Genomic DNA, 12,516 nt, shown 5'->3' with positions numbered 1-12,516 from the left:
CCTCATTCTACTTTTAAGGAGTATTTCTGATACCTGAAGTATGCATCTCCTTTTTCATCTTTTAAAAGTGTTTATTAGTTTTTTGTCCTCTCACTCTTCTTTGCAAAATTGCTTTGGACAAAGAACTTGATCAACAAAAGACTCAGCAGGTCAGGCTGCATCCATGAAGAGAAATAGACTGTCAATATTTCTGGTCATGGAGTCATGCAGCGTGGAACAGGCCCTTTCACCCAACTCATTCATGCTGACTAAGTTGGCATCCTGGGCTGGTCCCATTTGCCCGTATTTGATCTATATCCCCTTCCTATCCATACATCTGCCCGAATGCCTTTTGAATGCCAAGTAAAGTTCAGATTTTGTTGTCAGAGTAGATGCATATGATACCACATACAACCCTGAGATTCTTTTGCCTGTGGGCAAGGCAGAACTACCACTTATAATTATGTACCTTTTCAGAAAAGGATCCCAACACAAAATATTGAGTTTTATTTTCCCTCCATGGATGTCATCTGATCTCTTTCTTTGTACTGGAACGTTGGCTAACTGATCAACATTCCTTGAAGTCAACCACATCTTCCTTTAGTTTTGCCACCTGCAAAGGTACTATGCCTGAGTGTGGATTGTAAATGTTTTCTTCATGCTGGTCTTCTTCAGTCATTCAATCCTCAGCATTTTGCGTAAAGAGACGTCACCACTTCAATTCTGGCTTTAATTGTGTTGCATTAAAGAGAACTCATAGGGGAATAAGATAATGAAAATCTTCGCTTATTCTAAAGCTAAGATTCAGATTTCAGATTTATTGTCAGAGCATATACATGACATAACATACAACCCTGAGATTCTTTTTCCTGCAGACAAGGCACCTATTGGTAGTGAAAAAAAAACTGGACTCAATGTACACATGTAAACAAATAAAGAAATGTAAATAAACTGACTGTGCAATACAAAGAAAGCATATCAATAAAGTGCAGAACTAAAAGTCCTCAAATGAGTCCCTGATTGAGTTTGTTGTTGAGTCTGATGGTGGAGGGGTAGCAGCTGGTGGTGCGAGACTTAGTGGCACCTATACCTCTTTCCCGATAGTTAGAGGACACCTTTTCACCACACTTTCAGTAAATTGTAATGAAATTCATAAATTATATTGGTTAACAGAAATTGCCATTTCATTAACATTCAGATAGTGAAGGAAAGAAAAAACATTACATCCCTGTGACAGCTACCCAGTGAGAAATGTGCGGATTGGACCTTTGGTGAAGATTTCAGAGCAGAAACAGAACTGTGCCTGGCTGCTCAATGTTTCTGCAACATAAACAATCCTCACCCAAATCCAACCCCTGCCGAGGCGCCTGCTTTTAAAAAAAAGGTGACACGAAGTTTCTGCAATGTGGCAGATCTGGAAATCCCACACTTTTAAGATGCAAATTGAACCCCATTCCAGAAAATGTTAGCATCAGTGAGCAGACTGGAGGTGAAAGGGGCCATGCTGCAACACAGAGCGGAGCTACCAGGGCAAGGTCAACAGGAGCAGGAAGGGTGGAAAGAGGAATGAGCAGTAGACTGAAGGTTTTACAGGGATTATAGGTTCATTGGACTTTTTTACTCTATGGCAATGATTACAGTCTGTTTGTTGTAAGTTTGTAAAATGCAGCAAGAAAGGGAATCAAGGTTCCATTGAAAAAAAATGATGCAGATTGAAAAGATGAATCTTTAGTTTGCTTTTAATAGCTGCAGCTTTTATTCCTTCAGTAGCTCGCACAACGGGGTATGTTTCTAATTAATCTTATGATTGCTGGGTGAATTGCATTAAAGCTTCAGCAGATACTAATGTACAATTATTCTTCAGATGAATGACTTCCCATCTCCTTCTCCACCTGGCTTGCAGAGATAACCTCGGGAACCCTCCCGAGGCTTCGGTTTCTCTAATCCACGGACTGAATGCCGCAATCAATCCTCGCTGCATTTGGTACACGAGGAATAAAAGGCACAGGGTGTGGAGGCCACACAATCATCACGAGCAAGGGGAAGGATTCCTGAAACATAAAGGATCATTCCAGTAGCCGGCACAATAGGCTCGAAATTAATCAATTAATACTGCAGCTTTCTGAACGGTCACTTAAATCGGTAGAGTTTGAAAATGCAGTGCTTGATAAATTTTATCTCAATGTGAGTATTACTGCTGATCAAGTAAATATTTAGTGAGATAGGCATTTTGAATACTTGGGAATTGTATGATTCAAACTATTCCCCAATGGATAAAAATGTAAAAGAATAGCAAATTCTGGAACACTGACAAGTAAAAATCAAGGGAGCACATTGTAGGGGGACGATGAGATTGTGGGGAGAATTAAAAATGGGAATAGAGCAAGATGAGTATAAATGGGTGGTGTTTGGAGTTAGGTGGCGGGCGGCGGGAAATGTCTGGACAAAGGGTCAAATATTGACTTTGTTTCTCTTCCACAGTTGTTACCTGAACTGCTGAGAACTTCCAGCATTTTCTGTTTTATTCAGCACGGTTGGTGCAGAGGTTTACAGTGCCAGTGATCGGACTGGGGCTCGAATCCTGCGCTGTCTGTAAGGTGTTTGTATGTTCTCACCGTGTCTGCATGGGTTTTCCCTGGGGGCTCCCACTGTTTCCTCCCACCTTTCCAAACATTTGGGGGAGGGGTGGGTGTAGGTAAATTGGGTGGCATCGGCTCATGAGCTGAAATGGTATGTCTAAATTTAAATTTTAAAATTTGCATTTGAATTTAAATTCTTCATTGGAGAGAGAGGAGTGTGTGTGAGAGAGGGAGAGGAAGAGAGGGGAGAGAGAGAGAGAGAGAGAAAGAGAGAGAGAGGGAGGGAGAGAGAGGGAGAGGGAGAGAGGAGAGGGGAGGCGAGATTTCAGCAGATAGCCCAGTAGTAGGCTCAACTTGATTATAGCAAGCACTGTAAAGTGACAAGTACTTACCCACCTCTGTCCCCAATCCCCTGTACAACAATTTCAAGAAATCAACCAGCACACAATGCAAATTTAATAACTTTCAGAAATGGAAGCACAAAATTTAAACAGTTGAGGATTTTTTTTATTGTACAGGACAAGCAAATTCTACTTTTTGATAACTGAGGAGTTCCTTCTCCTGCTATTCCTTTGATTTTTCCCAGACGGGAGAACTGCAGTGTCACACTTAGGTAAACACCAGTCATTGAGGGTGACCCCAGATTGAAACCATTTGAAATTGAACGGAGGGTTTCCTTTTAATGAAAGGCAGATTAGAGGGGATCCCCATTTGCTTTTTCATTCCTTTCTCCTGACTGCCATCCAGCACAGAGGGACGGGGATCAACCTTCACCAATACCTCAGTCAAGATTGATGAACTCACTAGAGGAATCCTGAGACCTTTCTGCTCTTCTACAATTCAATATCACATTGTCTACTCACTGGTTGGAATGCCCATTAGTTTGCAGGTGTAACAGGTTATCAAGAAGCCAAATGGAATGCTGGGCTTCCCTGCTAGAGGGATTGAATTTAAGACCAGGGAGGCCCTGTTGCAACTGTATAGGATACAGGTGAGGCCTCATGTGGAGTATTATGTTCAGTTCTGGTCTCCTTACTTGAGGAAGGATGTAATAGCTTTGGGGGTGCTGGGGAGGAGGTTCACCAGGTTGATTCCAGCGATGGGGGGTGGGGGGGTTAGCCTACGAGGAGGGATTGAGTTACCTGGGTCTATACTTGCTGGAATTCATAAGAATAAGAGGGGATCTTATGGAACCATACAACACTACAGAATAGAAATAGGCCATTCAGCTCATCTAATCTGTGCCAAATTATTATTCGGCCGAGCTCCGTAGACCAGCACAAACATGCAAAATTATGAAAGGGATAAATAAGATAGAGGAAGGGAGGTTGTTTCCTCTGGTGGGTGAGACGAGAACTAGGGGATGTAGCCTCAAAATTTAGGGGAGTAGATTTAGGTTGGAGATGAGGAGGAACTGCTTTGCGCAGAGAATAGTGAATCCGTGGAATTCTCTGCCCAAAGAGCAATAAAGCCTGACTTGTTAAATATATTTATGACAGAGTTAGACAGGGAAATTAAGAGTTATGGAGAAAACGTGGGTAGGTGGAGCTGATTCCATGACCAGATCAGCCATGATCTTATTGCATGGACGAGCAGACATGATCTTATAACCCCTGCTCCTATTTCTTATGCTCTTATGTTCTTATGATGCAGGGTGGGGGTTTGACCAAGCAATAAATGCCATTGTCTGTAACAATGTTTCTTTGCTTTCCATTCCAAGTTCTCCTTATTTGCTTCCATTCAATAAATAGTGCAGCATCAATACCATGCCCTTTTACAAATGCCATGCCCTGGGCTGCCTCTTACATCACTTGTAAGATAAACATGCAGCGCATATCTATTTCATTTTTCAAAACATACTTTTGAGAGGGTGAATGAGGCAAAAGCCTCATTAGTTTTACTGAACTCAGGACTTGGACTTAATCCCTTCCAGAGGTTTTGTTGCCTGCTCAGTCAAAGCAAAGAAAGAGAAACCGATTTCAGCTGCGTTAAGTAGCAGAAAGAATCTCCTCTCCCGATTTTCAAGCTGGGCTGAAGAAATAGGGAGGAGAGGCGTTTTTTTTTCTGTTTTTTTTCCCCAAATTCTAAAGCTATTGGGAAAAATTGGATCAGATTTAGGGTGGTACGGTTAGGGTAGTGCACAATGGCATTACATTGGCAGTGAAATTGGCCCTGTCCGTAAGGAGTTTGCTCCGGGTTCCTCCCGCCCTTCAAAGCGTAGAGGGATTGTAGGTTAATTCAGGTATTTGAGCAGGCACGGGCTCGTGGGCCAGAAGATTTGTCCAAATTTAACTTAAAAAAAACCTAGATTTTATTTCAAAGATCTTCTGGAGCAAAACAAAATAAAGGTGGGCGGACCGGGCAACCCTGCTTTTTTTAAATTAAAAGTGGTTTTTATTCACAATAAATTATTTACAATCAGAAAACTGTTCAAAGTCTCTTCCCACCCTTAGTGTCATATCCATACATTTCCATTACTGTGCATTGACACATTTCTATTGACACCATTACCACCTCTGCATTTGTAACAGGCGTCCAAAGGTGCACAAAATTCCTCTGTCACCATTTCACTTTGGCAGAAATTCAGCCAGCCTTGGTCCCCTTCTTATTTGCTGCAATTGAAGTGCATGGCTCAGTAATGATGGTGTTGCACAGTGCCAGTGTCCTAAGTTCCATCCTGATCTCCGCTGGTCTCTGTGTGGACTGCTTGGGTTTTTCCTTCAGGTTCAAAAGAAAATGAGGGTGACTGGTAAATTAATTGACTCCAATATTGACGTGTGGTTTTGAGATTAATAGGTATGTATAAGAAAATAGTTTGCCGGGAAATAGGTGGGGTTGATGTGATGGGTCAAATGGTTTCTCTTTGTATTGCTTCTGCAATAAGGATTTCTTAACTTGCAATTCTTCTATTAAAAAAAGTAAAAAGAAACTCTTCCTTTTTCCTTTTGGTGATAATACTGGACGACAAATCTTTTCGAAAGGTTTGCTTCCTGTAAAGAATGGCGATTATGATAGACAGAACACAAAGATTTTTTTTTCAGATTTGCTGCATCAGGTAAGAAGTTGGAGAAATATTAAATTAACTTTGATTGAATTTAACTTGTTTAATCGCATAATGATGCTGACAGATTGCATTAGTTCAACTGACCTAAAATGTCTTTCCGCTGATTTTCATTTGTACTCAGCATCTGATGCCTCTTGTGTCAGTGTCCAACAATAGTCGGGCAGCAGTGATGGATTCCAGTTGCCCTCATATCGCTTTTCCATGGTCACAATCTCCTGGTGGAACCTTTCACCGTGTTCATCACCGACTGCACCAAGATCAGCAGGGAAGTCCAAGTTAAAATGTAATTTTAATGACATATTGCAATTCATAGTTTTGCAGCAGACTTAAAATATGACAGTAAATCACAAAAATAGGTTATATCTAAAAAAATGGTACTTGATATGAAAGTTTTAAGGCGATTTTTGTGATCAGCAGCCAAAAATCCATTAAATATACCCAAAGTATTAGGAAGCAAAATCTTCATTGTCGAGTATAATCTGAAATTTACTCCTCTGACTTGCTAACCCACCAACAAATAATTATGAGTTATTTTGTTCAATGAATCCACTTCTGAACAGTTTGGTTTCAATAAAAAGGAAGTAATTATCTTTGTTCTCCTGTCATTCACTTTTCAGGAAGTTCTACAGGATGCTCTCAAGCTTTCTAAAATAAGATACTTGAAGCCAACCACTATGTTTGACTGGAGATTGTCTGTAAATTGTACCAGGTCACCTCTTGATTCTGCACCATTCACGAAACCTGCGCCCATTTAAAAAAAAATTAATGCCTTTACTAACATATTAAACTTTTTTTGCTGATAATGAAATGCACATTTCTTTCCCGACTGTTTACCTTTACAAAACTTAGCTGAATAAAATTTGCCTGTGAGCCTTTAGAATTAAACTATTATTCTGTCTAGTCCCACTGACCTGAACCCAGAGCATAACCTTTCATAACCCTCCAATCCATGTACCTGTCATAACTTTTCTTAAATGTTAAAATCAAGTCCACATTCACCATTTCATCTTGCAGCTCGTTCCACACACCCACCACTCTCTGTGTGAAGAAGTTCTCCCTTTTGATCCCCTTAAACCTTGCCCTTAACCCATGTCCTCTACTTTGTATCTCACCTACCCTCAGTGTAAAAGCTCTGAGGTTAGGCGAGATATTCTTGACTATACTCAGCCACTGTCTTCTGGGAGTCACATTTATCCTCCAAACTGCTTACTTACTGCCTTTCACAGAGCATCTCCCCAATATTTAACACTGACAATGTTAAACTGGAATGGATACAGAACAGAACCACAAGGATATGACAGGGTCTGGAAGGTGTGAGTTTCAAAGAGATGTTGGGACTTTTTTCCCTGAAACATAAGAAGATGAGTGAAGGAATTTCTCCCAATTCAGTTCTAAAAGGCCTATCTATCACTCGTAACATCTAATAGTCTGAAAAAGATGTCCTCGGAAAGCATAAAAAAGATAGATCTGGAAGTCTGAAGTAAAATCAGAGCTGGTTGGCACGGTTAGTGTAGTGGTTAGCGCAATGCTGCTATGGCACCAGCGTCCTGGTGTGAATCTGGTACCGTCTGTAAGGAGTTTGTACATTTTCCCTGTGTCTGTGTGAATTTCTCTGGTTTCCTGCCACTGGGATTATAAGGGTGTAATTGGGTGGCATGGAGGCATGGGCTGGAAGGGCCTGTTACTGTGCTGTGTGCCTAAATTTAAATTTAAAATGCACGAAACACCAATAAGTCAGGCAGCATCAATGAAGGGTGATACAGGGTCTTCAGTCTGAAACGTTAATTCAGTGGCACTTTCCACAGCTGTCCCACTGAGCGTTCCAGCACTTTCTGTTTCTCATTCCAGATTTACCACAGTTATTGTGCTATGTGCCATCAACAATGACCTTAATAACATGTTCCAACATAGCATTACATGTGCCAAGAATGCTAGTCAATGTTTCCCTGTTTTATTTTCTTTTGAAGTAGGTCTCACTTGCACCTGTTGGAATCTCAGGAATTTTAGGAGTTGGCACAAGGTTATGGAGATAAAATTAATGGATGGAAAAAATTCATTTATTTCAAATCTTTTTCCTGGCAGTGGATGTAGATTTGTGGCAGAAGATCATACATTGTCATCTAGCGATTAGACCCCTGCTTCAAAGGATATTTGAATGAGAGTCTCAGAGATTTTGTTGCCATAACGTGTGCAAATGCACCAAACTGGGCAAAGTCCGAGTAAGGCTTTACAAGACACTGGTGAGGCTTCCCTTGGAGTACGGGGTGCAGTTTTGGGGTCTTTTAAGGAAGGATGTGCTGGCATTGGAGAAGGTTCTGAGAAGATTTACAAGAATGATGCCTGGAATGAAGGGATTGGCCTATGAGAGGAGAGGTTGACGGCTCTTGGACTGCACCCCTTGGAGTTCAGAAGAATAAGTGCTTGGCCTCAGGGAAGCATTTAGAATGTTAACGGAGTAGATGTGGTGCGATTGCTTCCCACAGAAGAGGAGTCAAGGACGAGAGCAGCTCGGTTAGTGTAACGGTTAGCGCAACGCTATTACAGGACCAGCAATCTGGGTTCGTTTTATGGTGCGGTCTGTAAAGAGTTTGTACGTCACCCCAGTGCCTGCGTGGGTTTTCCCTGAGTACTCCGGTTTCCTCCCACCCTCCAAAGATGTATGGTTAATTTGGTATAATTGGGCAGCACGGGCTTGTGGACTAGAAGGGCCTGTTACCGAGCTGTGTGCCAAATTTAAAGGGGGCACAACTTCAGGATTGAAGGGCGGCCATTTGAAACAGAGATGTGCGGGAATTTCTTTTGCCAGAGAGTGGTGAACCTCTGGAATTTGCTGCCAGGGGCGGCTGTGAAGGCAAGGTTGTTGGGGGTATTTAAGGCAGAGATTGAGAGTGATGCACGATCAAGTGCACAAAGACTGATGTGACTGAAGCTGTGTTGGATGCTCACACTATCCCGGACTTGAAAGTGGGGGGGGAGGGGGGGCAGGCTTGTGGCATGACAGCCTTTATGGGGAAGAAAGGGAAGGAGTCACGAGCCGGCCAGTGAGAGCAAGGTCAACCAGGAAAGGTCATGTAATTTACATATAACAAATATGTACAATAGTGGTTTCACCACAGAGAGGTATTGTCTGAATTGTCAGGACATCAAAGGTTAAAAGATTATGGGGAGAAGGGAGGAGAGTATTGCTGAGTGGGAGAGTGGATCAGCTCATGATGGAATGGCGGAGTGGACTCAACAGGTGGAATAGTCTAATTCTGCTCCTGTACCTTCTGGTCTTATGATAGACATTATAGACAATTGCCGATGGAAAACATAGGCAGGGATCCTGTTAATATTAAAGTCTCTACAGCAACTATTCATAAAGAGGATACACGTGGCTGAAAGGGATAGATAATTGGTCATTGGTGCTTCCATTGGCTCTCACAACAAGAGCTTCACACCAAAAGAAAGATACAGAAATACTTCTGGCTGCACCGAGCTTAATCAATACCATAGAATTCAATGACTATATATTATGTGGAAAATGTCAGTGAGGCAACTAAATGCTTGGCCCTTTTCGTGAAGGCAGAGAAGTTAGTTTTTGGTTTAGTTTCTGGGAGATCAGCAACTGTGTCCTAGCCTGTGGCTCACCTCCCATAGGCTTGCATATATCACTGCTCCTTCATCGTGGCTGAATCCCAGTCTCAGAACCCCCATGTCCAGTGGAATTGTAGGATCTTCAGGGCATGGCTTACACTGGAACTACCTTCCCAGGGACAGGAAATAAATGCAGGCATTGTTCGCAGTCCTCACATCCCACAAAAAAAAAATGCAAACTCCTAACATCAAAATATAGGGAGCAAGGTAAAAGTTAAAGTGAGTGCTTGGGGCTTGACTCTGGGCAAAACTTTTCTCTTGGAACCTGACAGAATGAACCATCATTCTGAAAGGGTCTTTCAAATGTTGTCTCGGAACGTTCACCATTCCTGTTGACCCCTGGGGAAGGGGGATTATCTAGTTTTATCCGAAACGCAGGATCTCAGGAAACCATTCTCTTTGCGCTGTGGGTCAATTCCAACCATGTAGTAAAACCTGGAAGTTTGCAGAACTGAATACCTTGAGGAAGGGCTCAGGCCCGAAACATCAGTAATATATCTTTACCTCCTATGGATGCTGCGAGACCAGCTGAATTTCTTCAGCATTTCTGTGCTTTGACCACAATTCCGACCATGTGCCAGGGTTCATATGAATGTGGGACATAATATAATTTGTGGGTAGAACTGCCCATAATCATCCCGTTCAATGTATTTTTCTTAATATTAAGCCTTATGTTCAGTATTCTGGAACCCTGAACAATAGGCTATTGGTTCTCAACCTTTTTTTCCATGCACTTATGTAATCTCTTACTAACCACAGAGCAGCTTAGAATGCCATAGGGGCTCTGTGGTTAGTAAAGGATTACTTAAGGTGGTATGTGAGTGGAAAAAAAAAGTTGAGAACCACTACTGTTGGCAGACAACTGGAAATGCCCAATAAAACTGGATAGATTGAATCAGACTGCAGCACCAAGCGTTGACAGGGCAGAGCTGAAGGCTGGAATTGAGCCACGTTCATTTCAGGCTCGAGAGGTGAGCTCCTGTTCCTACGCCCTGTTCCGAATGCAATGCAGAAGGGAGCCTGCACTGTACCTCCATCCATTCCTGCTTACATTTTTGGTCAGTTGGATTAACTGTCTGTGGTTCTTTCTATCAATGCTGCCCAGTTTCTGTCATCCGATTATCATTTCTGTGAAATTCGCTGCAGCAAGAACTATCAGGCATGCTGAGAGAAGATTGAATACATCGTCGTTGCCACTGAGTGATATTGATTTTTCATCAAAGGTGATAATCTCGCAGGCAGAGTGTGATTATTTCCCAGTAATCCTTGAAAAATAATCTGTGCAATATTGAAGTCCGCAACAGAAGTAAAGGTTGGGGGAGGAAGGATTTCCTTTTTGTTTCATATACAGTAAGACCATAAATCTTGTTCTCTCTAAGCAGACTTACAACGCACCAACTCCTCCTGTCCACAGGCTTTTAAAGACTCATTACTTGATCTGGTGGAAAGGTGGAAATCTGAGTAATTTTTAAGGTGGAAGTGCATTCATTTTTTTTTCTCTTTTGTTTTGGTTTTATAAGGGCAGAAGAAATTTACGGTTAATTTGTTAAATACTAACATGTTCTTTTTCTTATATACTTGTAAATACAGGAATGTAGTGTAATCCTCTTGTATTTTTCTTTCTTTGGCTTGGCTTCGCGGACGAAGATTTATGGAGGGGGTAAAAAGTCCACGTCAGCTGCAGGCTCGTTTGTGGCTGACAAGTCCGATGCGGGACAGGCAGACACGATTGCAGCGGTTGCAGGGGAAAATTGGTTGGTTGGGGTTGGGGAAGACTACACAAAAGAGTCTGGAAAAACAACCAACTGAAAAACCTCACAAAGATAAGCGTATACAGAGCCGTTGTCATACCCACACTCCTGTTCGGCTCCGAATCATGGGTCCTCTACCGGCACCACCTACGGCTCCTAGAACGCTTCCACCAGCGTTGTCTCCGCTCCATCCTCAACATCCATTGGAGCGCTTACATCCCTAACGTCGAAGTACTCGAGATGGCAGAGGTCGACAGCATCGAGTCCACGCTGCTGAAGATCCAGCTGCGCTGGATGGGTCACGTCTCCAGAATTGAGGACCATCGCCTTCCCAATCCTCTTGTATATATGTTCGATATAAGTCAATAGACAGATTGAAAAAGAAAAGAAGTGCATGAACAATGCTTCCTGGAGAGCATCATGGACAGATTCTACTCAGCGTAACAACTCTGTGGTCCAAATACCCTCTAGGAATCTTTGCTACTGGCATTCTACAAGAAGGAGAGCAGACTAGACCTCAGGAGATGGAAAGTGAGTCTCTTCTCCCCCCCCATCCCCCCGCCACTTCCTTTTCCCAAGTAATATTTTGACAGCTTACCTTTTGTTTATTGTTTTGTAATTGTATTAAAATTTTATTTACAGCACTGTAGAAGCTGATTCTGGGCATTTAAACCCAATTACACCCAAGTTAACGTAAAACATTTTGGAGGACCCAGGGACATTTAGAACTAATGCGAGAGGAAGCTTCTTCACTCAGAGAGTGGTGGCTGAGTGGAATAACCTTCTTGAAGAGGTGGTTGCAGCAGGGTAAATTTTGTCATTTAAGAGAAGGTTGGATAAGTGCATGGATGTGAGGGGATTTGAGGGTTATGGACAGGGAGCAGTTAAGTGGGACTAGAGGAAATCACTTAAATCGGTGCGGACCAGAGGGGCCAAGATGGCCTGTTTCTGTACTGTAATTGTTATATGGTTCTATTATATGGAAAACCCATGCAGACATGGGGAAGAATGCACAAACTCCTTATAGACAGTGCTGGATTTAAACGTGGTTCACTGGCACTGTAATAGCATCTGAAACAGCTTTAAACAAGAAAACATTATTTTAAGATACGGTTAAACATTTAAATGACATCATGGTTAAGTGAATTAAAGAAAAATATCAAGCCCGTGCTTATCTTTCCAATCCAGATCTCTGGCCATTAGGGTGAATGGAGCTCTTCCACATCCCCTTGAGTAAAGCTCAGGGAACGGGTGGCCTCACAACTCAGCATGAATGAAGTCCACCTCAGGGCTGTACGCAGAATCCAGGCCCGGACAGCAGGACAGTTCCACTGGCAACTGACATTCACCAGGACTCGAGAGCGCAGGTCAGGAACAAGATTCGCCCATTTGCTGGCATGATTTGGTCAAGGTCGTGCATTATTAAGCAGCAGGCTAGCATAAGCCCAAAAGTAGGGCCAGTGCACAACTGGCTGCTCAGAAGTAGTGGGGAGGCGGGGGGGGGGGG

General features: G+C 42.5%; 1 long non-coding RNA gene across 1 annotated transcript in view; it reads right to left on the bottom strand.

Annotated features, from left to right (window-relative positions):
* Positions 1-1,720: 1,720 nt before the first annotated feature.
* LOC138744233 (uncharacterized) overlaps positions 1,721-12,516 on the bottom strand; it is a 35,558-nt gene continuing 24,762 nt past the window's right edge. Inside the window, exons 2-3 of the long non-coding RNA XR_011345380.1 lie at positions 5,707-5,869; positions 1,721-2,030 (exon numbers count right to left, since the gene is read on the bottom strand). This is a non-coding gene — a long non-coding RNA (uncharacterized lncRNA). The remainder of the gene's footprint in view (positions 2,031-5,706; positions 5,870-12,516) is intronic.

The sequence above is a fragment of the Narcine bancroftii genome, chromosome 10 (genome assembly GCF_036971445.1).
Source record: "Narcine bancroftii isolate sNarBan1 chromosome 10, sNarBan1.hap1, whole genome shotgun sequence".
NCBI classification, from domain to species: Eukaryota; Metazoa; Chordata; class Chondrichthyes; order Torpediniformes; family Narcinidae; genus Narcine; species Narcine bancroftii.
Note: the sequence above shows the minus strand (reverse complement) of the source record. Positions and strands in the feature narration are given on the sequence as shown.